This window comes from Acomys minous (genome assembly GCF_964271855.1).
Source record: "Acomys minous genome assembly, chromosome: 7".
Taxonomy (NCBI): Eukaryota; Metazoa; Chordata; class Mammalia; order Rodentia; family Muridae; genus Acomys; species Acomys minous.
This window is the reverse complement of record NC_140488.1, coordinates 70083746-70111201: the sequence shown is the minus strand read 5'-3', so window position 1 is coordinate 70111201 and position 27456 is coordinate 70083746. Positions and strand designations below refer to the sequence as shown.

General features: G+C 45.3%; 1 protein-coding gene across 2 annotated transcripts in view; it reads left to right on the top strand.

Annotated features, from left to right (window-relative positions):
- The first annotated feature begins 8124 nt into the window (after positions 1-8124).
- Positions 8125-27456, top strand: part of LOC311602163 (toll-like receptor 13) — a 28364-nt gene continuing 9032 nt past the window's right edge. The window contains exon 1 of one of the 2 annotated variants that reach the window (XM_084789864.1): positions 8125-8245. The gene's annotated coding sequence lies outside the window, so the exon portion shown is untranslated. The remainder of the gene's footprint in view (positions 8246-27456) is intronic. The other variant, XR_014780693.1, reaches the window with a different exon arrangement.

The window sequence follows — 27456 nt, the reverse complement described above, 5'->3', positions numbered from 1 at the left end:
ATAAAATATTTTTTTATAAAATAAATTTTTTAATTTTTTAAAAATTTTATTTATTATATATTTGTTATTCAACTGTTAGGATGGAGGATGGTGTCTGACTTGTCTCTCTCAGTGTCTCTGACGGGACGTCTCTCTCAGTGTGTCTCTCTTAGTGTCTCTCACTTGGTGTTTCTCTTACTGTCTCTCTCGTTGTCTCTCACTTGGTGTCTCTCTTAATGTCTCTTGGTGTCTCTCTGTCTCTCTTTTCTAATTTTTTGTTTTTTTATTATTTTTTATTTTTGTGTAATTTTTGTTGTCTCCACCCCCAGCACTGTAACCACGCCCATCATGACACCACCGACAAAATTTGCATGGCCACATCTCCTGTTAGGCACACCCCGCCTACCAGAACGCCACTTCCTGGTTACGGCCCGCCCACTGTGGTGTCACTTCCTGGCTATGCTCCGTCCCCGTGACATCACTTCCTGGTTACGGCCCGCCCGTAGTGGCGTCACTCACTGGTTATACTCCGCCTCACGTGATGTCACTTCCTGGTTACGCTCCCGCCACCCAGTGACATCACTTCCTGGTTACAGCCCGCCCACTTCGATGCCACTTCCTGGTTACAGCCTGCTCGTAGTGGCGTCACTCCCTGGTTATACTCCGCCTCACGTGACGTCACTTCCTGGCTATACGCCCGCCACCCAGTGACATCACTTTCTGGTTACGGCCCACCCACTGTGGCGTCACTTCCTGGCTATGCTCCGCCCACGTGACATCACTTCCTGGTTACGCCCCACCCGCTGTGCCATCACTTCCTGGTTACACTCCTTCGCCCTGTGACATCACTTCCTGGTTACGGCCCGCCCACTTTGACGTCACTTCCTGGCTACGGCCTGCCCATAGTGGTGTCACTCCCTGGTTATACTCCACCTCACGTGACGTCACTTCCTAGCTATACTCCCAACACCCAGTGACATCACTTCCTGGTTACGGCCCGCCCACTGTGACGTCACTTCCTGGCTACGCTCCGCCCACATGATGTCACTTCCTGGGCGCGCCCCGCCCACTGTGCCGTCACTTCTGGTTACGCTCCTCCGCCCCATGACATCACTTCCTGGTTACGGCCTGCCCTCTGACCGTCACTTCCTGGCCACGCCCCTCCCAGTGACATCGCTTCCTGGTTACAGCCCGCCCACTGTGGCGGCACTTCCTGGTTACACTCCGCCTCCTGCGACGTCACTTCCTGGGCACGCCCCGCCTCCTGTGATGTCACTTTCTGGTTAGCTCCACCCACTGTGGGCGGAGTCCTGGAGAGTGGGCGTGGCGTCCAAGTGTGTGGGCGGGGCTCCAGAGTCCTGGGCGTGGCCCGGGAGGTTGTGGGCAGAGTCCTGGAGAATGTAGGCGGAGACCTGGCGAGAGTGGGCGGAGTCTTGGGGAGAGGGGGTGGGGGTGTGGCCTACAAATTCATGGGCGGGCCCACAGAGGAGCCCGTGCGACCTGGGGCCCGACTCACAACTTGTCCTTCAACCTGATGCCTCTGTCCTGGCCTAGCTCCATAGCAGGACACCGGCTCTGGTGGCCGAGTCTGGACGCTGGCTGTTGTGGCTTCCTTTCTGGTCTTAGGCTGGCCGCCCATGGTACTGTGGCGCTCCGGATGTCTGGGAGGTGAGCGGGAGTATGTGGGTGGGGTCTGGGGACGGTGTGGGCGTGGCATGGAGAGAGTGAGGGGGAGTCCTGGAGAGAGTGGGCGGAGTCTGGGAGGGAGTGGGCGTTTCATACAAGTGTGTGGGTGGGGCTCCAGACTCCTGGGCGGGCCCGGGAGCGTATGGGTGGAGTCCTGGAGCGCGTGAGCAGAGTCCTGGAGAGAGTGGGTGGAGTCCAGGGCAGAGTGGGTGTGGCCTACAAGTGTGTGGGCGGGGCTCCATACCCCTGTGTGGGGCCCAGGAGTCCTGGGCGGAGTCCTGGATCGCATGGGAAGAGTCTTGGAGAGAATGGGCGTGGCATACACATGTATGGGCAGGGCTCTGGACTCCTGGGTGGCGCCCGGGAGTGCGTGGGTGGAGTCCTGGAGCACGTGGGCAGAGTCCTGGAGAGAGTCGGCAGAGTCCTGGAGAGAATAGGTGTGGCGTGCAAGTGTGTGGGCGGGGCTCCAGAATCCTGGGCATGTCCCGGGAGTCCTGGGCGGGGCCAGGTAATGCATGGGTGGAGTCCTGGAGCATGTGGGCGGAGTCTTGGAGAGAGTGGGCATGGTGTCCAAGTGTGTGGGCGGGGCTCCAGACTCCTGGGCGTGGCCCGGGAGTCCTGGAAGGGGCCCGGGAGTGCATGGGCGGAGTCCTGGAGCGTGTGGGCAGAGTCCTGGAGAGAGTGGGCGGAGCCCTGGAGCGTGTGGGCGGAGTTGAGAGAGTGGGCGTGGCGTACAGGTGTGTGGATCCAAAACTATAAGATCTCCATGACACAGGTCAACAACAGGATATCTGAGAGGAGTCCCGCCCAGTGAGGTTCCAGGATTGATAATATGTCAGAATCCAGAGACCTTATAACAGACCAATGGGTCATAGCAATGAACATTTGCAAGCAAAGAAGTTTGAACAAATGATATATTGTGAGCCAGGACAGTGGCGCATGCCTTTAATCCCAGCACTTGGGAGGCAGAGGCAAGCAGATCTCTGTGAGTTTGAGACCAGCCTAGTCTACAAAGTGAAGACAGCCAGTGCTACACAGAGAAACCCTGTCTTGAAAAACCAAAGGGGGCGGAAATGGTAATGCTGTGACACTACAGATTCTACAAGGAGATTTTTTTCTTTGTTGTGGAGGAGGTTGCAAGAGTGGAGAGTGGGTATGAGGGGTCAGGGAGATGAGTGGGATTGGGGTGCATGATGGGAAATCCATGAAGAACCAATGAAAAGTAAATATAATTTAAAACAAACTGTGGTCCTGCCGCTGGATGGATATCCCAATGGGTAAGAGTGCTTGCTGCACAACCGTGAGAATCTGAGTTCAAATCCTTAGCATCTACATAAGAAGCTGGGTGTGGCAACTCCAGTACTGGGGGGAGAGGAAGGCAGAGAGGGACAAGAGAATTGCCGAGGCCACCAGCCTAGCTCCTGGTTGAGTGAGAGATTCTCTCAAGAGAATAAGACAGAAGGTGATAGAGCAGGAGCGCAAACACCCTCCTTTGGTACACTTGCACACACATGTGCATAGGCCGCATGCAAATTAAAACTATAAAAAAATAAAAAAATAAAAGAAATGTGGTCCTCACTGGGGCTACATCTTGCTGGAAGGATTCATATCTCCCCCTCCCACCCCTACCTCTCTCTCTGTCTCTGTCTCTGTCTGTCTGTCTCTCTCTGTGTCTCTCTATCTTTGTCTCTCTCTCTCTCTGTCTGCCTGTCTCTCTGTCTCTGTGTGTGTGTATGTGTGTGTATGTATGTATGTATGTATGTATGTATGTATGTATATGTAGATCAGTGGTAGAATGTTTATCTACCTTGCATAAAAAAATGGGATTAAATCTCCAGTATTAGAAAAACAGTATTAAAAAACGAACAGACAAGCTCAGTGGCACACGCCTGTAATCCCAGCACTTGGGAGGCAGAGGCAGGTGGATTGCCGTGAGTTCAAGGCCAGCCTGGTCTACAAAGTGAGTCCAGGACAGCCAAGGCTACACAGAGAAAGCTGGTCTCAGAAAACCACCCAACCACCCAACCAAATAAAAACAATAGTGAATTAGATCTAAGCCAACCTGGTCTTCAGAGAGACCTCCATCTCAAAAAACCAAGAAATAGGCCCTTAAAACTGTTGCAGGCAGCTGGACGTGGTGATGCACCCCTGTAATCCCAGCATTCAGGAAGGCAGAGACAGGCGTGTCTCTGTGTGTTCAAGGCCAGCCTGGTCTACCAAGAGAGTCCAGGACAGCCAAGGCTCTGTGTAGAAAAGAAACACTGTCTGGGCAACACCCCCCCCCCCAAATAACAACAACAACAACAAACTGCTGCAGGCTTGCCAGACCCAAACCAAGTGAGCCCACTGAGATGAAGTTTTGAGTGCAGCATTGTTTATGTTGCTTTTCGGATCAACCCAACCTGCTAAATGTTCTTCCATTGGTTCCTAGAGACCGATCTTCTCAAGTGCAAACTTACTGCTCATACTTTTGTCAAAGCACTTAACAAATAGTTACCTTTGGAAGACAGAGACAATTCTCTGTTGCTCTCCAGGATAACTGACACTTGAGAAATTCATGAGGTGAAAAAGTTCGCACTTTTAAATTGACCCTGACGAAACTGTGCAATGTATTTACTATATTTTCCAGAGTTATATAAGCAAAGTAGATGAGCAAGGCTTTTAGAATCTTCATACTCACGCTAATGTACATTTAGAGGCGGAGGGTATAGCTCAGTGGCAGAGCCCATGCTTGTTAGGACCTGGCCGGGCCCTAGGATCCGCCCCCAGCACCAGCTGAAGCGGCTTAGGGAAGAGCTGAAAGGGAAGATCTGCAGCACTGACAGAGGCTTTCCAGGAGCTGCTCAGAGCTCAGTCTCCTTTTATTTGTTTTTATTTTATGTGCCTTGGTTTTCTGCCTGCATGTATGTCTGTGTGAGGGCATCAGATCCCCTGGAGCTGGAGTTATAGAGTTGTGAGCTGCCTGGTGAGTGCTGGGAATTGAACCCCGGTCCTCTGGAAGAGCAGCCAATGCTCTAAACCGCCGAGCCATCTCTCCAGCCCCCTCAAGGCTTCTTTGAAATGGTCCAGTCTGAATTCTGCCAGACACCGCTTCAATCCAACATTTGCCACTTTGCTTTTTTGCTTGTCAGGGCATGCCCCATCTTCACTGTAAATTACTGTAGTTTCACTTCTCTGTTTCCTAGGGAAGCCCATTCTTTTAGACAAGAAAGCAGAAACAAAATAGGAATAAAGCCCAGCCCTCCCACCCCCTCCCCCCTCCCCCCCCCCCCCCCCGTCATGAAAAACAGTGTACCATCTGTAGCCTTTTCCTGGTACCGCATTTCCAGAGGAAAGCACCTTGCTATTGTGTTTTGCTTTCTGTGACAGACACGTGCTCTGTGTGGGTCTCTTCGTTTCCTCTCTCCAGTTTCTGTTCTCAGATTTCCTCCATTGACTTAAGAGAATCACACGTGAAAGCAAATGTATCCAGATAGCATCAAGATCATTTCTTATTTTATCTTCTATGTGTTAGGTTCTTAAATCTTCATTTAAGCTGGGTGTGGTGGCGCACACTTTTAATCCTAGCACTGGGGAGGCAGAGGCAGGTGGATCTCTGTGAATTCAAGGCCAGCCTGGTCTACCAAGTGAGTCCAGGACAGCCAGGGCTGATACACGGGAAACCCCGTCTCCAAAAAACCTATAAATAAATAAATAAATAAATAAAGACATTTTCATTTAAATGTTTTTTCAGGGGCTGGAGAGATGGCTTAGAGGTTAAGAGCACTGGCTGCTCATCCAGAGGTCCTGAGTTCAATTCCCAGCAACCACATGGTGGCTCACAACCATCCATAATGAGGTCTGGTGCCCTCTTCTGGCCTGTCGGAGTTGTTTTCTGAGGAATTTTTTTTCAATCTTCATATTATTTGGGTAATATATCCCTTTTTATACACCATAGTTAGATCACACTATGGTTAATTTTTTTCCTGATTTTTTGAAGATTATTATTATTATTTATTTTGTTTTGTTTGAGACAGTTTTTTTTCTTTCTGTGTAGCCCTGGCTGTCCTGGAACTCACTCTGTAGACCAGGCTGGTCTCAAACTCAGATCCGCTTTCTTCTGCCTCTCAAGTATTGGCATTAAAGGTATGTTACCACCACACCCAGCTCTATTTTTATAATTTTAATTGTCTCTCTCTCTCTCTGTGGGAGTTGTGGTGTGTGTGTGTGTGTGTGTGTGTGTGTGTGTGTGTGTTAAAGTCAAGGCAGGAATCTGAAGATGGAAACCATGGCTACATGCTGTGTGCTGTCTCATCCACAGGCACATGCTATATACAGCCCCTAGCCTAGGGATGGTACCACGTACAGTGGACTGGATGTTCCCATATCAATTAGCAATCAGAATAATGTTCCACAGGCATTCCAACACTTGACTTCTCTCAATGACAAGTTGTGACCTGGAAGTAGGGAATTCATTGAACCCTTTCCTTCCCAAGTTGCTTTTAGTTGTGGTGTTCATCATAGCAACAGAAAACAAGGTATGTAATCAAAAATACAAATTAAAACAATTCTGTGGCTCAGAAGGACCCACCTGTCCTTGAGGACAATTCATTGTTGCTGGGAGAAGGGAGTCATATTACTCAATACTGTAGGCACTGGTAAGTTGCCCTTGCTCAAATAGCCCCTCCTCATGCTCATGCGAGCACCATTAATTAAAGTAGTGGGTCTCAGTTTGTCCTGGCCTGCGGGGTCTTCAATGGGTACCCGTGGAGGGGGCAGACAAGTTGGAGGACAGGAGACACAAGTCTGGATTCTGATCAAGCCCCGTGAAAAATTTCACAGAGTTTTTATAGGCACCGAGGCATTGGTATTTGCATAAGTGAGGGTTGCTATGGATACCTAACTCTGGCATGCTCCAGCAGGTGTCTACCTTTACAGATGATATAATCACAGAAGAGGGAGAGATTCTAGAGAGAAAGGGAAGTTGTAAAAGATCTGGTTAGTCAGGAAAAAGTTCCTGGAACTGCTGCTCGCAGGCAGATGGCCTTTAATCTGATTTTACCAGTAGTCTTACTGGAAAAGCTAGTTTATAGTCAGAAAGGACTTACTTTACTTACTATGAGCTCAGGGGTCTTAGAATGACAGCCCCCACAATAAACCACAACAGGTGTCTAACTACTGAACCACAACAGGGTCAGCTGGTTTCTGGTAAATGACAGACTGTTGGAGAAATAGGAGCCTAGGCTCTGACAAGATGGAAGAAAATTGGCCATATAGCCCGTCCCCAACATCAGTAAAAGAAGATAAGAGGTGCTGAAGAGAGGGTGTAATAGTTCAAAGCACTTCCTGTTCTTTCAGCAAATGTTCAGTTCTGGGTACTAATGCCAGGTCACTCACAACTCCCAGTAACTCCAGCTCCAGGCAACCTAAAGTTCTCTTCTGTCTTCCTAGGGCATTCACATACATGTGCACTCTGGCCGTTAGGCTGAGAGTAGATGTCTTAGTTTCTTTTCTGTTATTGTGATAAGACATCATAACCAAGGCAATTATAGTAGAACGGTTTATTTGTGGCTCACTGCTTCAGAGGGTTAGAGTCCATGACTGTCATGGCAGGGAGCCTTATAGAAAGCAGGAAGGGGTGGCGCTGGAGTAGTAGTAGAGAGCTCACATCCTGAGACACTACCAGGAGGTCTGTGGGGGTCATTTTTACTCAAACCACCACACGTACAACACCTGCTTAGTCTATTTAGTGTTGCTTGGTTTTGCTTGATTTTCTTGATTACTTGTTAAAGCATACTGTGGGTGGTGCCATTGTTGGGCAAGTGAGCCTGGGCTATTTAAGAAAGGTGACTGAGCACATCTGCAAACAATGTTCCTTCATAGTGTCTGCTTTAGGTCCTGCCTCCAGGTCCCTGCCTTCAAGTGGCTTGCCTTGGTGTTACTTGATGATGAACGGTCACCTGTCATATGAATATCCCTGCCCCACCCCCAGTCCCTTCTGGTTAGTGTTTTATCACAGCAACAAAAAGCAAACTAAGACACTTTCACAAACTTCTTTTGGGCACTGTTTTAGGAGAAAACCCAAATTGTGTTCCCTCAAATGAGGTAAATACAGAATAACCTGGGAAATCCCATTCGTTGCAACAAAATGCGTGGTGGGATGAAGAATTAAGGGTCAGGAAAGAGTTAGACACCCGGATCCCACGGTTAAACCACAACAGGGACCTTGAGGTATAGTCCCAGTCTAGGGCAGGATGGTTCCCAGCCCCAGGACCTGATCCAGCTGAGCATCCCCAAATGAGCCTACACAGCACGAAACTTGGAAGAATGTATGGTGGGCAGAAGGTGAAACCTCCCTTCAAGATTGCTTTTGCAATACACATCAGGCAATACTTTCATACATTTGAAACACCTCCTGGCTCGCCTCCTCTACCGTGTCTGAAAAAAAAAGAAGAAGAAGAAGAAGAGATTTGAAGAGGAAGGAAATGCCTCATGTCCTAAGAGTTTGGAACAATCATCACGAGGTTTTTAAGACTCTTAAGACAGATTGTCATTGTTTAGCAAAGATGAACAACTGTGCTATGCCGAGAACTTCTCAAAGGTATGTTGTTTTTCTTGACTTGATTCCATTTCAGCAGTATACAGCAAGCAAAGTCATGGGAATATGTCCAGTTTTTGTTTGAGACAGTCTTGTGTAACCCAATCTTTCCTGGAGCTCTCTATAAGCCAAGGGTGATCTTGAATCACTGATCTTCTGCTTCAAGGGTACTGAGATTCCAAGCATGTATCACCACTTCTGGCGAAGAAATTTTTTAATTCAATGTAAATCACTTCATCACCCCCAACAAAGACGGTAGTAGCACAAAGGAGGAGGGATATTTATTTTCTTATTACTGCAAAGTCCCTGTTCCGTGGTGCTTACACTTTTTGCCTACTTTTAATGTCTTGAGTATTGCTATTGTTGGTTTTGAAAATGACCTTTGAACTACTGATCTTCCTATCTCCACTTCCTGAGAGTTGGGCTTACAAGTGTGCTCTACCAGTTTATGCAGGACTGGGGTTCAAAGCCAGGGCTTTGTGCTTACTTGGCAAGTACCCCCACCAAATCAACTACATCCCCAGCCGTTTAAGCAGCAACTAAAAATTTGGCAGATGTTGAAGTATCTACTAGGCAGAATCTGCTATGCAAATTTTTGTGGTGGTTTAAGATGTACTTCTATGTTTTGTATAATAAGCTTTAGAAAGTAGCATCTGCAAGTTTATTTTATTTTTATTTTAATATGCTTTTTAAAAATGTAAAATTTCCTTTGCTGGTTTTAGCTGCTTGTTTAAGTCAGAGTCTCACTATATAGCCCTGGCTGGCCTGGAAGTGACTATGTAGACCAGGCTGGCCTCAAATTCACTGAAGTACACCTGCCATTGCCTTCAGTGCCTTAAAGTGCTGAGATTAAAGTCATGGGCCACTGTGCCAGCCTTTCATTGTTTTTTGAGTCAGAGCCTAGCCACATTAGCCATGATTGGCCAAGAATTGGCTTCCTGCCTTAGTTTCCAGAGTGCTAGGATTACAGGTTTGTTCTCTCCCCCCTCCTTTCTTTTCCTTTGTTTTTTTTTCACTCCCTTCCCCCACCCCCCACCCCCCTCTCTGATAGGATGCCAGGCTGGACTCAAACTCAACGTATAGCCCAGGGTGATCTTCACCTTCTGTTGCTCCTGACTCTTGACCTCTCAGGTTCTAGGAATAAAAGTATGAGCCACCAAGCCTGGGTTGTTGGCTTCTGAGAATGGAAGCCAGGACGCCACACATGCTAGGCACACAAGCACTCTACCAACTGCACTGCATCCACACTTCTTCTAGTGATAGAGTTTTGCTACAGTTCGGAGGAGCCCGCCCAGGCAGTCATGGGAATGGGGCAGAATTTCAGGCAGAAGTGGCCTTTGGAGAGCACACACAGACACACAGACACACAGACACAGACACACACACGCACACACACACACACACACACACACACAGCTCTATATTTTCACCCTCTTTGCTGAAGTGGTAAGAGTTCCGGATTGGGGGCTGGAGAGATGGCTCAGAGGTTAAGGGCACTGTCTATTCTTCCAAAGGTCCTGAGTTCAATTCCCAGCAACCACATGGTGGCTCACAACCATCTATAATGTGATCTGATGTCCTCTTCTGGCCTGCAGGTGTACATGCAGGTAAAACACTGTATATGTAATAAATAAATAAAATCTTTAAAAAAAATAAAAAGAGTTCCGGATTAAGGTCAAGAAGTCTGAATTTAGCCATGCGGTGGTGACACATGCCTTTAATCCCAGCACTCGGGAGGCAGAGGCAGGTGGATCACTGTAAGTTCGAGGCCAGCCTGGTCTACAAAGTGATTCCAGGACAGCCAAGGCTAGACCGAGAAAACCTGTCTCAAAAAAACGAAAACAAAAACAAAACAACAACAAAAAAAGAAGTCTGAATTTGAATGACAATCTTCTGCATATCACTTACTAGCTAAGTTCAAAGTTGTGCCGCCTCTATGGGCTTCCCTTTTCTAGAAAACATAATCGAGAATTATGTGCTAGAGCTGTAAGCTGCGAAGTTTTAGGTAATTATGAGGCCTTTCTTTTTCTGGGTAGCAAGTTCCACAGACCCATTAGATTAGACCACGGACTCTGGCTTACTTCCTGTATTAAAAAAAAAAAAAAGGAGGCTCTCCTCTATCCTCACACTGATGGTTACCAAGTAACTTCCAAGTGGGTAGATCGGTGTGCCTCTGAGATTCTAGCCTTAAAATTTGACACAAGAGAATCCTTGAATCCAGAAGTTTGCAGTCAGCCTGGGCCATACAGAGAAAAAGGAGGAGAGAGGGAAAGGGAGGGAAGGAGGGAAAGACAGAGACAGGCAGAGACAAGGCCATTCCAAGGGCAGCAGTAGAAGCATCCTCTTTTTTTTTTATTTTTTATTTTTAAGCATCCTCTTAACTCAACAGAGAAGGGTTAGAATTATTATAAAAGTTGTAAGGTATTATACTTTCAAAGTCATAGAGCACTTCTCAGACAGTGGGGGCATGACTTCAAGGCATGTAACACTGATTGTGAGTGTGAGTTTGCAAGGTTGGAAAAGAGTCAAGAAGCTCTGCTTCTTAAACAACACTCCTTCGCTCATCCTTAGACTCCCACAGTCTCTTAGCGCCTGCCCATCTCAGGAATGCCTTGGATGTTTGCTGCAAAAATCAATGGGGTCATGGACCTACTCGGAAAAAGCAACTCAGGAATGCTCCTGAGGCATGATAACCCTTGTAACTGGAACACCAGCAGGCTCCTCTAGAGTTCCCCTTATCTCTTGCCTGTTTGGATGTGACTGCTGAAGAGTCTGTGCACTTTATATTAGATAAGCCTCAACAAAACCCACAGGTCAAAGGCTGCTGTTCCCTGTGGAGCTAGTCCTGCCCTTCACACTCTGGTGTTATGAAGGGTCCAGTCTTGAGGGGTAAAAGCTGTATTTCCAAGGTTTTGGCCTGAGGCATGCATGTGTGTGTGTGTGTGTGTGTGTGAGAGAGAGAGAGAGAGAGAGACAGAGAGACAGACAGAAAGACAGAGACAGAGAGAGATAGACAGAGAAACAGAGACAGAGACAGAGATGGTTGTAGAGAGGAGGGAGAGACGAAAGACAGAGACAGAAAGAGGCAGAGAGACAGAGGCTATGCTAAGTTGAGGTGATGTCGGAAGCTTTGTGAGCGGATGTTTTTCTTTAGTGAGTACCGGGCAGAGACTGAAATGATAACTTACCGTGGGGTCCTGTTTCCTCCTCTTTCATCCGCAGTGATTTGGTGAGGGGCAAACAGAGGAGGAGACTGTGGGATTGCTAGGAATCAAGGCCGAAACTCACAGAGGTGAAGTTAGTTATTCAGAATGTGCCCCCACTCCAGGCATCCATGTAACAGGGAGCTGGGATGAATATGCAAATCTTGGACCTTCTCCAGACCCAGTTACTATAAAAGTCCAGGGGTAGGGCCTAACCACCCGTGGCTTAGCAAAGCTCCCAGATGAATCTGAGTCATGCTAGTGCTAGTGCTAGTGCTTAGGAATCCCTTCCTCCCAGCTTAGTTTCAGACTTGTCTGCATATATTCAGGCATTTGTCTTGAATCCAGACTCTGCAGTGGGACCAGAGATCCCTAGGGGATTTTACTTCCCAGGCAGGATAGAGAATCACAAATACATCCTGTCCTTGAGGGCAAGTGTCCTGGTTTGCTTTCTACCGCTGTGATAAAACCACCGCTGCCAAAAGCAACTTGGGGTGGAAAGGGATTATTTCAGTTTATACTTACAGTCCATCATGAGGGGAAGTCAGGACTTGAACTCAGGGCAGGCACTACAGCAGAGGGCATGGAAGAGTGCTGCTTGCTTACTGGCTTGCTCCTCATGGTTTGCTTTTTCTTTGTTTGTTTTGTTTTTTGAGACAGGGTTTCTTTATATAGTCCTGGCTGTCCTAGAACTAGCTCTGTAGACCAGGCTGGCCTCGAACTCACAGAGATCTACCTGCCTCCTCATCCTGAGTGCTGGCATGAAAGGCTTGTGCCAGGACCACCTGCCCAGGGGTGGCACCACTTACAGTGCTCTGAGCCCTCCTGTGTCAATCATTAATCAAGAAAATGCCCTACAGACTTGCCTGCAGGCCAATCTGATGGAGGAATTGTCTTTCCTTCTTTTTTAAAAAAAAGATTTATTTATTTATTATGTATATAGTGCTCTGCCTGCCAGAAGAGGGCACTAGATCACATTATAGATGGTTGTGAGCCACCATGTGGTTGCTGGGAATTGAACTCAGGACCTTTGGAAGAACAGACAGTGCTCTTAACCTCTGAGCCATCTCTCCAGCCCTGGAGGAATTTTCTTAATCAAGAACCCCCCCCTCCCCTCACTTTCCCAAATGACTTTAGCCTTTTTTTCACGTTGACACAAAAATCTAAGCGACATAGCAAGTTTACTTGAGGCCATGCTGCATTTGGGAGCTTTCTATCCCCTTTGGGCTATAGGTTGGAATTTTAGGATTAAGTGGTTTTCTAGCTCAGGACCTGCCTCTGGGTTGGATCAAAGCACAGGTAGGGTGGTGTCTGTGCTTACCAGAGAAGCTCAGGGATGTCTGGACGCCTTCTATTTCTTTCTCCTTTAAAGGTTTAGAATTAACAGTTGGTTGGATCAAATCCCATTACACATACATATTAAGGTTTAGGGATTTTATTCAGCCACAGAGAAGGATACAAGTGTGCTGTTTGCAGGAAATTGGATGTAACTGGAGATTATCATATTAAGTGAATTAACTCAGTTGGACTGAGAAAGAAAATACCATAATTTTCCTTATTCATGGGCCTTAGATTTTACAGAGATACGTAAAATTCTCTCTCTCTCTCTCTCTCTCTCTCTCTCTCTCTCTCTCTCTCTCTCTCTCTCTCTCTCTCACACACACACACACACACACACACACACCATGAAAGGAAAAGTGAGCTGGGCCTGGTAGCACACACCTTTAATTCCAGCACTCGGGAGGCAGAGGCAGGTGGATCTCTGTGAGTTTGAGTCCAGCCTGGTCTACAAAGTGAGTTCAGGACAGCCAAGTCTACACAGAGAAACCCTATCTTGAAAAACCAAAAAAAGAAAAAAAGAAAAAGACAATAAAAGAAAGAAAAAAGAAAAAAGAAAGGAAAATGAAACTGGCTAGCAGAAGGTGAACACCAATGGTAGGAGTGAGAAAACAAAGGTGGGAGGCATGGGGGGGTGAATGTGTTCTAAGTCCTTCTGAAGCCCAGTACCATGTATAACGAATATATAACTGCGAAAGAAGGAAAACCATGCACCGGACAGAAGGGAATAATGAAGCAGTTTGCCTTCAGCCTTGGACAAAGATGTGGAAGAGGAGGCTCTGTAGAAACAGTGGATTACTGGTGGATGCTGTGGCGCATGCCTTTAATCCCAGAATTTGGGAGACTGAGGTAGGAGGATATCTGTGAGTTCAAGGCCAGCCTGGTCTACATAGTAAGTTCCAGGACAGCAAAGGTTATGTAGAGACATCCTGTCTCAAAAAACAGCAGCAGCAGCAAAAACAACAATCCGCAGAATAAAACAACAACAACAACAACAAAAACTGACTTGATGACACAGGTACTATAGCCTCTGAGCCTTAATGTAAACTAGGAATTGCTAATATGCAGACAATTGTCTTAGCATTCCCATTAAAACATTTCCTTCAACCTGAGTATATTTTTAACCACACTTTTTTTTTCAAGACAGGATTTCTCTGTATAGCCCTGGCTGTCCTGAACTGGTTTGTAGACTAGGCTGGCCTCAAACTCACAGAGATCTGCCTCCTAGAACACGCGCCACCTTGTCCAGCTTTTTGGTTTTTTCTTTTTCTTTTTTTTTCTTTCTTTCTTTTCTTTTCTTTTCTTTTTTCTTTTTTCTTTTTTTTTTTTTTTTTGCGACAGGGTTTCTCTTGTAGTCCTGGCTATTCTGGGCTTGCTTTGTGGACACATAGAGATCCACCTGCCATTGCCTGGGCTTAAAGGCAAGTGCTACCAAACCTGGTTTAGCATCTAGCTTATTACCTTACTTTTGTTTTGTTTGTTTTTTTAAAAAGATGTATTTATTTATTACATATACAGTGTTCTGTTTGCATGCACATCTGCACACCAGAAGAGGGCACCAGACCTCATTATAGATGGTTGTGAGCCGCCATGTGGTTGCTGAGAATTGAACTCAGGACCTTTGGAAGAGCAGACAGTGCTCTTAACCTCTGAGCCATCTCTCCAGCTCTTATTACCTTACTTTTTAAAGTAAATAATGGACTAGAGAGATGGCTCTGTGGTTAAGAGCACACGTTGCTCTTTCTGAGGACTTGGGTTTAGCTCCCAGCATCCACATGGGCACACACAATCCCCTGTAACTCCAGTTCCAGGGGATCCAATGCCCTCTTCTGGTCTCTGGGGGCTCTGTGAAAGCACACACCCACCAACCACACCATGCATACAAACATGTACACACACCAGAAGAGGTCATAAACATATTAGATAGTCATACTAGGTGCTTAACCTGGAACTCAAGCTCAGTTCTGGCAACACACACACACACACACACACACACACACACACACACACACACACATGCATCTTGTTGTTTTTTTGTTTTTGTGTGTGTGTGTGTGTGTTTTTGACAAGGTTTCTCTGTGTATCTTTGGCTGTCCTGGACTTGCTTTGTAGACCAGGCTGGCCTCGAACTCACATCGACCCACCTGCCTCTGCCTCCCAAGTGCTAGGATTAAAGGCATGCGCCACCACACCCAGCTACACACACACACACACACACACACACACACACACACACACACACACACACACATACACACACACATCTTAAAGGAGCCTTGTACCTATTGTGTCTGTTGAGGAACTCAGCCCTACTCCTTGTCTTTACGAGCTTGGGCTCTACAACTAAACACTGAGAGACTCTCCTCTCCTACTTCTCTCTTCCATGAGACACAGTTTTGTTATTTATCCCTAGATGGCCTGGAACCCACTAAGTCAATCAGACTCACCTTGGTCTCCTAAAAATCCACCTTCCTCTATCTCTGAAGCTCTGAGATTAAAAGCATATTCCACCATGCCCGCCCTATATTCTTGTTTTTTGTTTGTTTGTTTGTTTTGTTTTGTTTTGTTTTGTTTTTTTGAGACAGAGTTTTTTCTGTGTAGCCTTGGCTATCCTGGACCTGTTTTGTAGGCCAGGCTGGCCTCGAACTCACAGCGATCCGCTTGCCTCTGCCTCCCGAGTGCTGGGATTAAAGGCGTGCGCCACCACGCCCGGTCTTATATTCTTGTTTTTATCCCCACATCTCCAACAGATTTTTTTTTCAGTTTGTGAGTGTGCCATGTACACATGTGCATGCCACAGTGCGCATGTGAGAGTCAGAGTACAACTTGTGGGAGTCAGGCCTCTCTTTCTACCACATGTTGCAGGAATCACATTTTTCAGGCCCAAATGTCTTTATCTACTGAGAAATCTCATTGGTCCAAGGTTTATTATTATATTTTTGAAAGAATGGCTTTGGAGAAAAAAGGCAGAGTGCATGAAAGAATGAGATAGAAAACCAATGCAAGGCCAGACTTGATGGCGTATGCCGACAATCCTAGCACTTGGGAGATAGGGGCAGGCAGATCAGGGGTTTAGAACAGTTTCAGCTGTATAGTGAGTTTGAGGCTAGCCTGGGTCCATGAGACTCTGTCTTAAGAAACAAAAATGAAAAATGAAAAACCAACCAAAAAAAAGAAAAGAAACAAATAAAGAAAGAAAAGGAAACAAAATATAAATGCAAAACTGATTTTTAACAGTTTCATAACTGCCGGGTGATGGTGGCACATATCTTTAATCCCAGCACTGGGGAGGCAGAGGCAGGCGGATCGCTGTGAGTTTGAGGCCAGCCTGGTCTACGAAGCAAGTCCAGGGACAGCCAGGGCTACACAGAGAAACCCTGTCTTGAAAAAACCAAAAAAAAAGTAAAAAAAAAAAACCCTTTTCTGTATTTATTTAATTTTATGTCTATGGATGTTTTGCCGATGTGTATGTCTGTGCACCATGTGTGTGCCTGCTGGCTGGAGATGAGAAGATGACATCAGATCCCTTGGAACTGAAGTTAGAGATGGTTTTGAGCTGCTGTATGGATCCTGGCAATCAAACCCAGGTCCTCTGCAAGAACAGAAAGCACTCTTGACCACTGAACCGTCTCTCCAGTCCCCATTTCTGCATTTTTTTTTTTAAAAAAAATCACTGCTTTTCAGTCACACATAGTTACCATGTAGGACTGGCAAACTTTAACACCCAGGGAGATACTGGCATGGCTGTGGCCAGCTTCAGATTATTTGTCTATAAAATGAGGTAAAGAGTGTGACACATGTATCGTAGGGTTGGAATAGCAATCGCTATCTTGCACGATAAACACTAGTGCACAATATACAGATAATATTTATTACTGTATGTGAAGAGCAGCTATATAGCTTATCATACATAGCAGTGTATTGTTGAGAGCCAAGGGAGGAAACCGTTGAATGGAATGGCTGGGTGATAGGCATGAATCTGGATACAATAGTCATTCTTATGTCTTGCTTTCCAGGGCCTTTCCCTTGCAAGATATCCTCACTAGGACTTACTGCTCTAGTGAAAGGAAAATCTTTTACACATCACCTAGAAGAGTAACTAAGTAGGCACTGGACATGTGTGTCATATGAATTAGCTGATGAATTCATATACATTTTTTTTTCTTTTTGTTTTTCGAGACAGGATTTCTCTGTGTAGCCCTGACTGTCCTGGACTCACTTTGTAGACCAGGCTGGCCTTGAACTCACAGAGATCTGCCTGCCTCTGCCTCCCGAGTGCTGGGATTAAAGAAGTGTGCCACCATGCCCGGCAGTCTCCAAGCCACTTTTGCTCTATCCCCTCCAAATGGAGAATTGTGTAGTTCTTGTTTTAACTTATAAGCTATAAATAAAATATAGATGGTAGACTGTGTCATCTTTTAGCCTGTGTAGAGGGTGACCAAGATGTTACAACCTATTCCATCTCTGTTAGTTCCTGTTATTTCCCGTGCTCTTTTCATACTCAGTGTCTTGGTTTGGTTGGTAAATTGTGTGTAGTCATCCTTCAGATGGCATTTCCCCCCTTCTTTTTGCTTATAACATGATCTTTTATATGTGCCCTACTAGAGATTGCCCATTTCAGGCAACACTCTTCTACTGTTTTTGTTTGTTTTTAAGATTGGTCTAACTAAATTGCCCAGGCCTTGAATCTACTCTGTAGCAGGCCTTAACCTTAGTCCTGCTGTGTCATCCTCTGAGTCCTTGTGATCATACGGCTCTACCATCAGATCCAGCTAAGAAGTTCTCTCATCATCCTCTGTGTGTCTTAGGACTCTGGGTTGTACTAATGACGCTGTGTTTACTGGCATTTGTCATTTTTACATTTATCCTACATAATGTGTGCTCACTTCTATTTGTAGACAACCTAAATAAAAGGCTTGAGTTGATGAGTAAAGGCTACAAGATCCAGGCCAGGAGGGACCATTCAAGAAGACTACTAAGGACCATATAGTGTTGTGGGCTCCCAGACCTTGCTGCGTAGTGTCAGAATTGCTCTGCTTATATTAGGCCAAGGCATGCTTCAAGATTTTCATGATTTTAGAGATTCTCTACTTTTTGTCTCTGTCTGTCTGTCTGTCTGTCTGTCTATCTATCTATCTATCTATATATCTATATATCTATCTATCTTTCAAGACAGGGTTTCTGTGTGTGTAGCCCTGGCTGTCCTGGAACTCACTCTGTAGAACAGGCTGGTCCTGGAGTTTTTAGAGACACAGTGTCACTTATAGCCCAAGCTGGCCTGAAACTCACTTTGAGGACTGGTTTTGGACTTGTTGGGTTTCTGCCTCAGCCAACTGGGTGCTTCCAGGATTCCAGGCCTGTGCCATCAGGCCCGTCTTTCTGTTGATTTTAAAGCCAGATTAGCAGGAAATCTCAGTGTTTATATCTAGGGTTATGGCAAGCAAGTGCTTAATCCCAGGATAGGGGAAACCACAGACCCAGAAAATCTCCATCTCTGTTAGAAAAGGAGTTAACTGTGGCAGTCATATTTGGCACCTCTTTGTTGAAATTTCACAATTTGTCTTTCTCAAACTGGGTTTTCCAAGTTCACCTATGTCGGTCAAGGCCAGTGGTGGATTATGGCCCTGCTCTGCCTGAATTGCCCTTGCACTCTTTTTTTGTTTGTTTGGTTTGGTTTTTCAAGAAAGGGTCTCTCTGTGTAGCCTTGGCTGTCCTGGACTCACTTTGTAGACCAGGCTGGCCTCGAACTCACAATGATCTGCCTGCCTCTGCCTCCCTGAGTGCTGAGATTAAAGGCGTGTGCCACCACTGCCCGGTTTGCCCTTGCACTCTTTCTTTATGTTCTCAAATAAAAACAGCTGATCAAGCCAGCTTCTAGTATGGGAAAGGGACAGTGCCCCAAGCCACATCTGCTCTGAAAAATCCCTAGTGACTGGAACAAAGGAAACTGCTGTTTTCGTTTGTTTTGTTTTTCTGTTTTTCGAGACAGGGTTTCTCTGTGTAGTCCTGGCTATCCTGGACTCACTCTGTAGACCAGGCTGGCCTTGAAATTACAGAGATCCACCTGTCTCTGCCTCCCGAGTGCTGGGACTAAAGGCGTGCGCCGCCACTGTCTGGCTGCAAAACTGCTGTTTTCTATCTAGATCAGCTTGGTGTACAGTCCACGAAGGCCAAATCTTCCTGGCCTTGGTGAGCTTCAGCTCCACTGTCCAGTCTGTACACACCCTCAACCCCACGGCCCAGTCCACGCCCACCCTCAGTTCCCTTCACATGAGCAGCCCCGCTCCTTGGGTTTTGCTAAAAATGGCTTAGGAACTTGCAGCTGCCTCTCACCCCAGAGCACTGTGAAGCAGATTTCCAGCCCTCCCACGACGAAGACCAGTGCTTCCTCTGCTGCTCTGTTGACCTAGGTGCCTCAGCCCACTTCCATTTTTCTGTGGGAAACTCTCTTTAGCATTCACACATGAAACTGCCTTTGGGCTATCTAGGACCTGTGTGGGTCCATGCCCATAGCAAGCTTTTTCACTGAGTTAACAGTTACTGATGATGGAGCTGTCATTTTTTTTCCTTTGCTCCATTCATTTATTTCTTGTGTGCATCTCTCTATGTGTGTCTATAACTCATGCATCAGGACACACGTGTGGAGGTCAGAAGACAACTTGCTGGAGTTAATTCACTCTTTCTACAATATGGGTCCAGGGATTGAACTCAGATCAGACTTGGCAGCAAGCATCCTTAAGGCACTTAGCCATCTCCCTGGTCCTACTGTTTTGGATATTTGAGGTAGGTTCTCATGTAGCTCAGAGTCGGTACCCATCTCCCCACTCCTTCACATCATCATATCATCCTTTAAAAAGATAATCCAATAAATCCAATTTAGGCTGGCCATATACTCCCAAGTGTGACCATCCTCTGAATTGCTGTCAACCAACCAAGGCCACGCCCTTAAAGTAAATTGAGTCTCCCTTCTGCAGACCCTATCAGCTCTGACTAGATCCTCAGATATCCTTTTGAATTCATGCTGGAGTATTGACTAGCTTGCTCTTGCACAGTTCTTATACTGGCAGCCACAGTTGTTGTGAGTTTATTGTTTATTGTTTGTTTGCTTTTTTTTAAAACAGGGTTTCTCTGTGTAGCCCTGGCTGTCCTGGACTAATCTTGTAGACCAGGTTGGCCTGGAACTCACAGAGACCCACCTGCCTCTGCTTCCTGAGTGCTGGGATTAAAGGCGTGCACCACTACACCCGGCCCTGGATCAATCTTTAAGGAATTATGTGCTATTTAAAAAAAAAAAAAAAAAACCTCTCAGCTGGGCGGTGGTGATGCATGCTGTAACCCCAGCACTTGAGGAAGCAGGGGCAGGTGGATCTCAGCAAATTCGAGGCCAGCCTGGTCTACAAAGTAAGTCCTGGATAGCCAAGGCTACACAGAGAAACCCTGTATCGAAAAATGAAAGAAACAAACAAACAAAAAAGGAAGAAAGAAGAGAAAAGAAAGAAAGAAGAAAAAGACAACTTCTAAGGGGAAAAAATCAATCTCTAAATGTCATGTTTCCTAATTCCATTTGTATAAGATTCTTAAAATTACAAACGTTTGTAGAAGCAAAAAACGAAATTGAAGTTATTTGTGGTGTCACACCCGTCCTGTACCTTGAATGTGATGGTGGATATGCAAACGTAATCTGAATGTGATAGACACAAATACAAGTAAGCTCAGGGAGAGCTGAGGAAGCTCAGTGGCTACATGGCTACATCAGTGTCATGATGCTGCACTATAATGGTGCTTGATGAAACCATGGAAGGAAAAACAGGCCAAGTGTACAAGCATCTGTGTCAGTCCATTTCTATTATTGTAATCCAGGTGAAGAGGTTTCAGTTCATGACCTTTTGCTCTGTTACTACTGAGGCAGCACATTGTGGGAGTAGGTATATGGTGCAACAAAGCTGTTTTCTTTGTGGCTAGAGCAAAAAAGAGAAAGACATAGGGGTGTGGGTCTCACTAGTCTCTTCAATGGCATGCCTCTCTTCCAACTAGGCTCTACCTGCTAGAGGTCCTACCACCTCTCGGAAGTACCATAAGTGGAGACTCAGCCTTTTTTATATGGACCTTTGAGGGACATTCAAGATTCAAGGTTTAGTGGCATCTCTTTGTATTATTTACCAATGCTTCATGTAAAAAAAAAAAAAAACTAGGACTGAGGTGCTGGAGAGATGGTTCAGCAGTTAAGAGCAGTGGCTGGCTGCTCTTCCAGGTGCAGCTCCTAGGAGCCACACTTTAGCTCACAACTTTCTGTAGCTCCAGTTCCAGGCATGGACATGATACACACATGTATGCAGGCAAAACACTCATACAGATAAATCTTTTTTTTTTTTAAGTAGACTGGCGGCTGGGGAGATGACAAGCCGTGAGGTCCTGAGTTCAATTCCCCAGAACCCACATGAAATGTGGAGTACAGTAAGGGGACAGAGACAGACGGATCCCTGAAACTCACTGGCCAGCCAGCCCTCCTCAAAACTGAAAGATAGCAAAGATCAACCTCTGGCCTCCACACACATGTATGTACATGTGCACAGGTGTACACACTCATACAAACAGGTATGCCCACCACACACACAAAATATAAACAAAGCAGCAGTAAGTAAATGGGAGTTCTTGTTCCTTCTATAAAAATTCCTGTGCTGAGGTGAAATTTTGAGGCTTTAAGAGAAACAGATTCCAGGGAGGGGAGTAAGGGGAAAATGGGAGGGAGGGAGGAATGGGAGGATACAAGGGATGGGATAACAATTGAGATGTAATATGAATAAATTAATAAAAATATTTTTAAAAAGAGAAACAGATTTCAATATCTGAAATTTGAGTACAAATTGCAGGCCCAGTCTTCTATATGCAAGCACGGAACTGAATTTTGTTGTTGTTGTTTTGTTTTCTGAGACAGGGTTTCTCTGTGTAGCCCTGGCTGTCCTGGACTCACTCTGAAGACAAGGCTGACCTCGAACTCACAGAGATCCGCAAGCCTCTGCCTCGCAAGTGCTGGAATTACAGGCGTGTGCCACCATGCTTGACCCAGAACCACTTCTTTAATTTCATCACAGAAGCACAAACATTAGTTTTAAATTCCTAATTTGATTTAAATTCCTGATTTGGAGATGTCTAGATTTCTTTTTTATGAGTGTTTCGAGACAGGGTTTCTCTGTCCCGACTGCTGAGATTAAAGGTGTGCACCATCATGCCTGGCAAACTGAATATTTTTTAAGGCTTGATTGAACTACTGTATGGAAGGATATCTTGGTTTTGCAGTGTTTGCTGTGGGAGCCTTATAAACCAGAGCAGCATTTTCTGTGACTGGACTCTGGAGGCTGGAGAAGCAAGCTCCTCCCTTTCTGTGTGGATTTGATAAGCAGGTCTAGAAGCCTATTGCACATAAAAGCAGTTGCATCCCAGTCTGGAGCAGAAAAGAGTGGCTGTCTAAAGGCCAGTGCATACCAAAGACATACAAACAGTAGTTTGGCAAGCTAAGCAGAATCAATAATAGAATCTGTGGGCTGAGACCAAAAACACCTGCCTTTCTGTTTACCCTGTGAACAAGCTAGCTCAATGTTCTATTTGTTTATTCTCCCCCATTTCTCATGTTTATTTTGCTCCTTAATTGAGTAGTAGCGGCCAAACCCTAAGTATTTAGAGAAACGAAGCTTTAGTGTTCTGCAGTAGCTTTGTAGTGGCTTGCAACCACCCATTTGAAGACATATATATTTATTCATTGTGGTTTTTTGAGACAGGGTTTCTCTATGTTCTCTTGGGTGTCCTGGAACTCGCTTTGTAGACCAGGCTGGCCTCGAACTCATAGAGATCCGCCTGCCTTTGCCTCCTGAGTGCTGGGATTAAAGGCGTGCGCCATCACACCAGGCTCAGTTCCATGCCTTTAAGAGTTCTTTGTGTTGCTATCAGGCCTTAGCTTCCAGCACTTGCTTTTGCTCTGTCTGCTCCTACTTTCCTCTACCAGTCCTCCCCAGGACAACAAGTGATGATCCCCGCTCTGTCCCTCGAAGGATAGATATTTACATGTTTGGATCAGTTTTCAGGTTTACCCTTAGACTACTTCATGCCTGGTGTCCTTTATCTCCAATACTCTTTTAGCCAACTGTGGTAGATTTGAGGGCTTGTATCACTGTCCTTTGACATCTCTGAGAAGAAAGAACATATTAAGCTCATGATGTCATCTTGCTCCACCCAGTTTCCTCTAGCCACATCTATGCAGTATGGATTTACCACTTTCTCTTTCTTCTCCATTTCTTCCACCCCTTCTCTCTCCTCTCCCCCTCCCTGGCCCTCTTGATTTCTTACCCTTTTTTCTTTCTTTCTGAGTTGCCCGGGTGAGTCTCAGGTTCCTCAGCCAAATGGTTACCTGCACCAGCTCCTGAGTTCTGGCATTATATTGCAGTTAAGTTCTTTGGTTTGGGGAGAGTGTTGGGGCTCAGGGCTAGGGTCATCTTGCTCTAATACCTGGCTCCATGCCCGTTTCTCCTTTTCTTGCATTCACTTTTATAGACGATCTCTCCTTTTTGTTCCATTTCATTCATGTTCCTTTAAAAGATACAAATGCCTTAAAAGCTGGGCATAGTGCTGCATGGTTTTAATTCCATCACTGAGGAGACAGAGGCAGGAGGGTTACCATGAGGCAGCCGGGGTACACACAGCGAGTTCCAGGACAGCCTGGGTGCCAGAGTGGGTCCTTTTCTCAACAATTACAGCAACAGCAATGCTGTAAGCTTCTGTTCTCTACCCCTGAGTTAATTTATTCAGCTCAGTCTGGTGCCTGCTCTCTGGTGCAGGGATTTCCAGATGCTTGTTGACTCCCTCATATGATTGTAAAAGTACACATGGACTGCAGGGTGGCAAGGAAGCCAGGTCTAAAAACAAAATGATAACACGGATTAGATACGCTGCAAATGAACAGCGGTTCCCTTGACTTAGAGTATTCAAGGGCTCCTGATTATTGTCTGGGGTCTTTCTTCATGAAGTCTAGGAGGAGGAGTTTGATTAATATGGATTTACCACAAATGATTCTATTTTGAGTGGAAGGATTGGATTATGTAAGTCTTTGTTCACTGCACACGGAATTTCCTGTGATACATCTGATTTTAACCATATGTATGACCAGCCATGTGTAAGCAGAAGATGGTAAGCAGAGGATCTGTCTTGAAAATTCATTCCAAGGACACAGATTGCCTTGCTGCATGCCTTGCATGCATCTCAAATTGGTCCAGGCCCTGTTTTAAGGATGTATTCTGGGACACGCTTGACTAGAAACAGCATTATTAAGAGATTGCTAAAGGGAGTAACACATTTCCATTGCTTAAAGTTGAGTGTGCATATGCTTTGGTGCAGGTGGAGGGGCCTAGGTTGCTAGGCCCATTACTTGCAGACAAATGTATGTTTAGCCCAAGCCAAGTGGAGTCCTGAATATCTAAACCATTTTGCTTGCCTCTTTCTTTCTTTCTTTCTTTCTTTCTTTCTTTCTTTCTTTCTTTCTTTTTTCCTTTCTTTCTTTGAGACAGGATTTCTCTATGTTATCTTGGCTGTCCTGGGCTGGCCTCGAACTCAGTGATCCACTTGCCTCTGCCCCCTGAATGCTGGGACTAAAGGTGTGAGCCACCATGCCCAGCTAGCTAAACCATTTTTGCCTCCCACGGATATTAAACTAAAGTGAACACAATCATTAGAACATTGCTTCTTCTACGCACCATAGACTTCGTTATACCATACCCACTCCATTGATAGATGGCCCTATTTCCATGTCCTTCTTTTCTGTTCTGGTCAAAGTCAGCTATATCCATCCTCTCAAAATTAGGAATAAGGCCCATGTGATGGCTAGCCTGACAATCCATTTGAATTTGATCCAAAAAAATAGAAGGTGAGAACAGAACTCCACACTCAGTTCCAAGCACCAATGTCTAGTAGCTCAAAACCAGCTATAACAGCAGATCTAAGGAATCTGGGACCCTTCTCTGTCCTCCACAAAACAGCCACACCCCTACACACACACACACACACACACACACACACACACACACACACACACACACACCTTCAAAATTTAGGAATAGGAGAAAAATTTCATGACTTGTATTTGTTTTTGTTTTTGTTTAGTACTCAGCTTATTTTATTTTCAGACTTAACAGGAGGTGGACATACATGTGACAGGAAGACGCAACCAACTCCTTCTCCTCTGCATGGAGTTCAGTACATCTACTGTGGTTTATTTGGAATTGATCATTGCGAGGATCTTGAGATTAACTTGCTGAATCAAAAGAACCAATCAAGAGAAAATTTTCATGAAAATATTTGGAAATGGGCTCATTTCTTGAAGTTTATATTGTTCTCAACATGACTTGTATTTGTAATGCCATCTCACTGACAAAAGACATGCTCTATCACTACTATAATTTAATATAATGATAGAGGCTGTGATCAGTTTTAGGGAATCAATATAAAAGAAAAGCATAGAAAATGAGAGAAGTTAAAAAAGAAAGTGTAGGACTGGAGAGATGGCTCAGCGGTTAAGAGCACTGGCTGCTATTCCAGAGGTCCTGAGTTCAATTCCCAGCAACCACGTGGTGGTTCACAACCATTTGTAATGGGATCTGAGTCCTGACATGCGTGAAAACAGAACACTGTATACATAAAACAAATAAGTCTTTGAAAAAGGAAAGTGTAATTTCCATTACTTGCTGGAAGCATAATTGTTAACAGATAAAAATATAATACATGTAGTGGTAACACCTTTTGTTCCAGCACTTGGGCAGCAGAGGCAGATAGACCTCTGTGAGTTCAAGTTTGAGGTCAGGTTGGTCTACATAATGAGTTCTAGGACAGCCAGGGACACACAATGATACATTGGCCCCAGGTGGTGGGGGGCACAGGGAGGGAGATAAAAGCAAAAGCAAGAAAACAAAAAGCAAAACAAACAACTAATTTAAAAATCTAATACAACCAACATTCATATTTTTAAAACTAAGAGAATTCAGAAAGCTTGTTAAATTTATGCTCAGCACCAATGAAAAGTCAGATACTCTTGCTCTATCAGAATATAAAATAAGAGGAAACGAAGAGTCCTTGAAATAAAAAGACCTAACCACTTCCAGGAGACAGCACAGGAAACAGTGCAGAGGGCATGGGGTCCTTGTGCTCACAGATTAGCACTAGGAAAGACAGCAATGTTAAACACAGAGAGATGTCTCCTCAGCGAGGTAAGCATCTTACCACCCAGAAAGCTGGGAATAGATGTGGATTGTAGCCTCATGCTTTGTGCTATCTATGGGGTCAAGCCATGCCTGAATCCCCCCAGATTATTGTGCTTGTTCACCCTAGACTCTTCCTCCCTAGAGCACTGTTTTTGGTTGTGAGCCTAGCCTTTACCGGTTAAGCCATCTCTCACCCGCCCCCCGCCCCAGAGTGTTGTTTCTCAGTCGGTCAAACACATCCTTATGGAAACCGTCACTTGTACATTATAAGAGCCTAAGTAACCTCTGCGCTATCTGCAGGGCCAGGCCACTGCTCACTCCCACAGACTTTTATTTATATCTCAGTCATTCACCCCAGACCCTTATCTTGAGTGTTAGTTCTGAGTCAACAGAAGAACCCAACGTTATGGAAGAGGCCATATGCACTTTGTAAAGAACTTCAATGGAAACATGGCTTAAGATTTGTTGTACAAATGGGATTGAGTTAATTATCAAGTTTCCCCCCAAAGTTGTGCTGTACTCAAATATGCCTAAAATAAACTGCCCAGTATCAGACTTTAGACATTTTAACCAGCTCTGGGTAACTAAGACACGGTGAATCGGATTTTCTTCTTGCTTCATGTGGGTCGTTACTCTGCCATTTCTTAGTGTTAGCAGAGACCCTCCCCACACACAAAGCAGCATCTCACAGAGCCTATTTTCACATGTAGCCCTTCATTGCAGGGAAATAAAGGCTGCAGGATCTTCAAGCATCTGGTCACATTATATCCACTGTCAGGAGCAGAGAATGAATGCTTTTCAGCCTGCTTTCTCTATTCTTACAGGATTCTGAGCCAACCCAGGGGAATAGTGCCACCCACTTTTAGGTCAGGTCTTCCCATATCAATTAATGTAATTAAGACAATCTGCCCAGGTTAATCTGACTTAGATGGTCTTTCTCTGAGACTTGTCTTGTACGAGTCTACACTATTTCAGATTAACAATTAAACTAACCACCACACCATATTGTTACTGATGTTTGTCTGTCAACAAAGGAGTTGATAAACAATGTTAAATTATAGATTGCAGGGGATATAAATCATTGACATTAACAAAGGATTAATAGACAATGCATATACAAGAATGTTCACAAAGCATTAAAAAAAGAAAAGAAAGAAAATGAAGAACAGAGATAAACAGTCATGTCACTGGAAGAAAAGCTACCAAATATTTAGACAGATTTTTGTTTTGTTTTGTTGTTTTTCGAGACAGGGTTTCTTTGTGTAGTCCTGGCTGTCCTGGACTCACTTTGTAGACCAGGCTGGCCTTGAATTCACAGAGATCCACCTGCCTCTGCCTCCCGAGTGCTGGGATTAAAGGCGTACCTCACTAGTCAGGGCATCTTGCTCAAATTATATTGTTAACTCAAAGCTCACTGTTCCTCCTGCCCAAT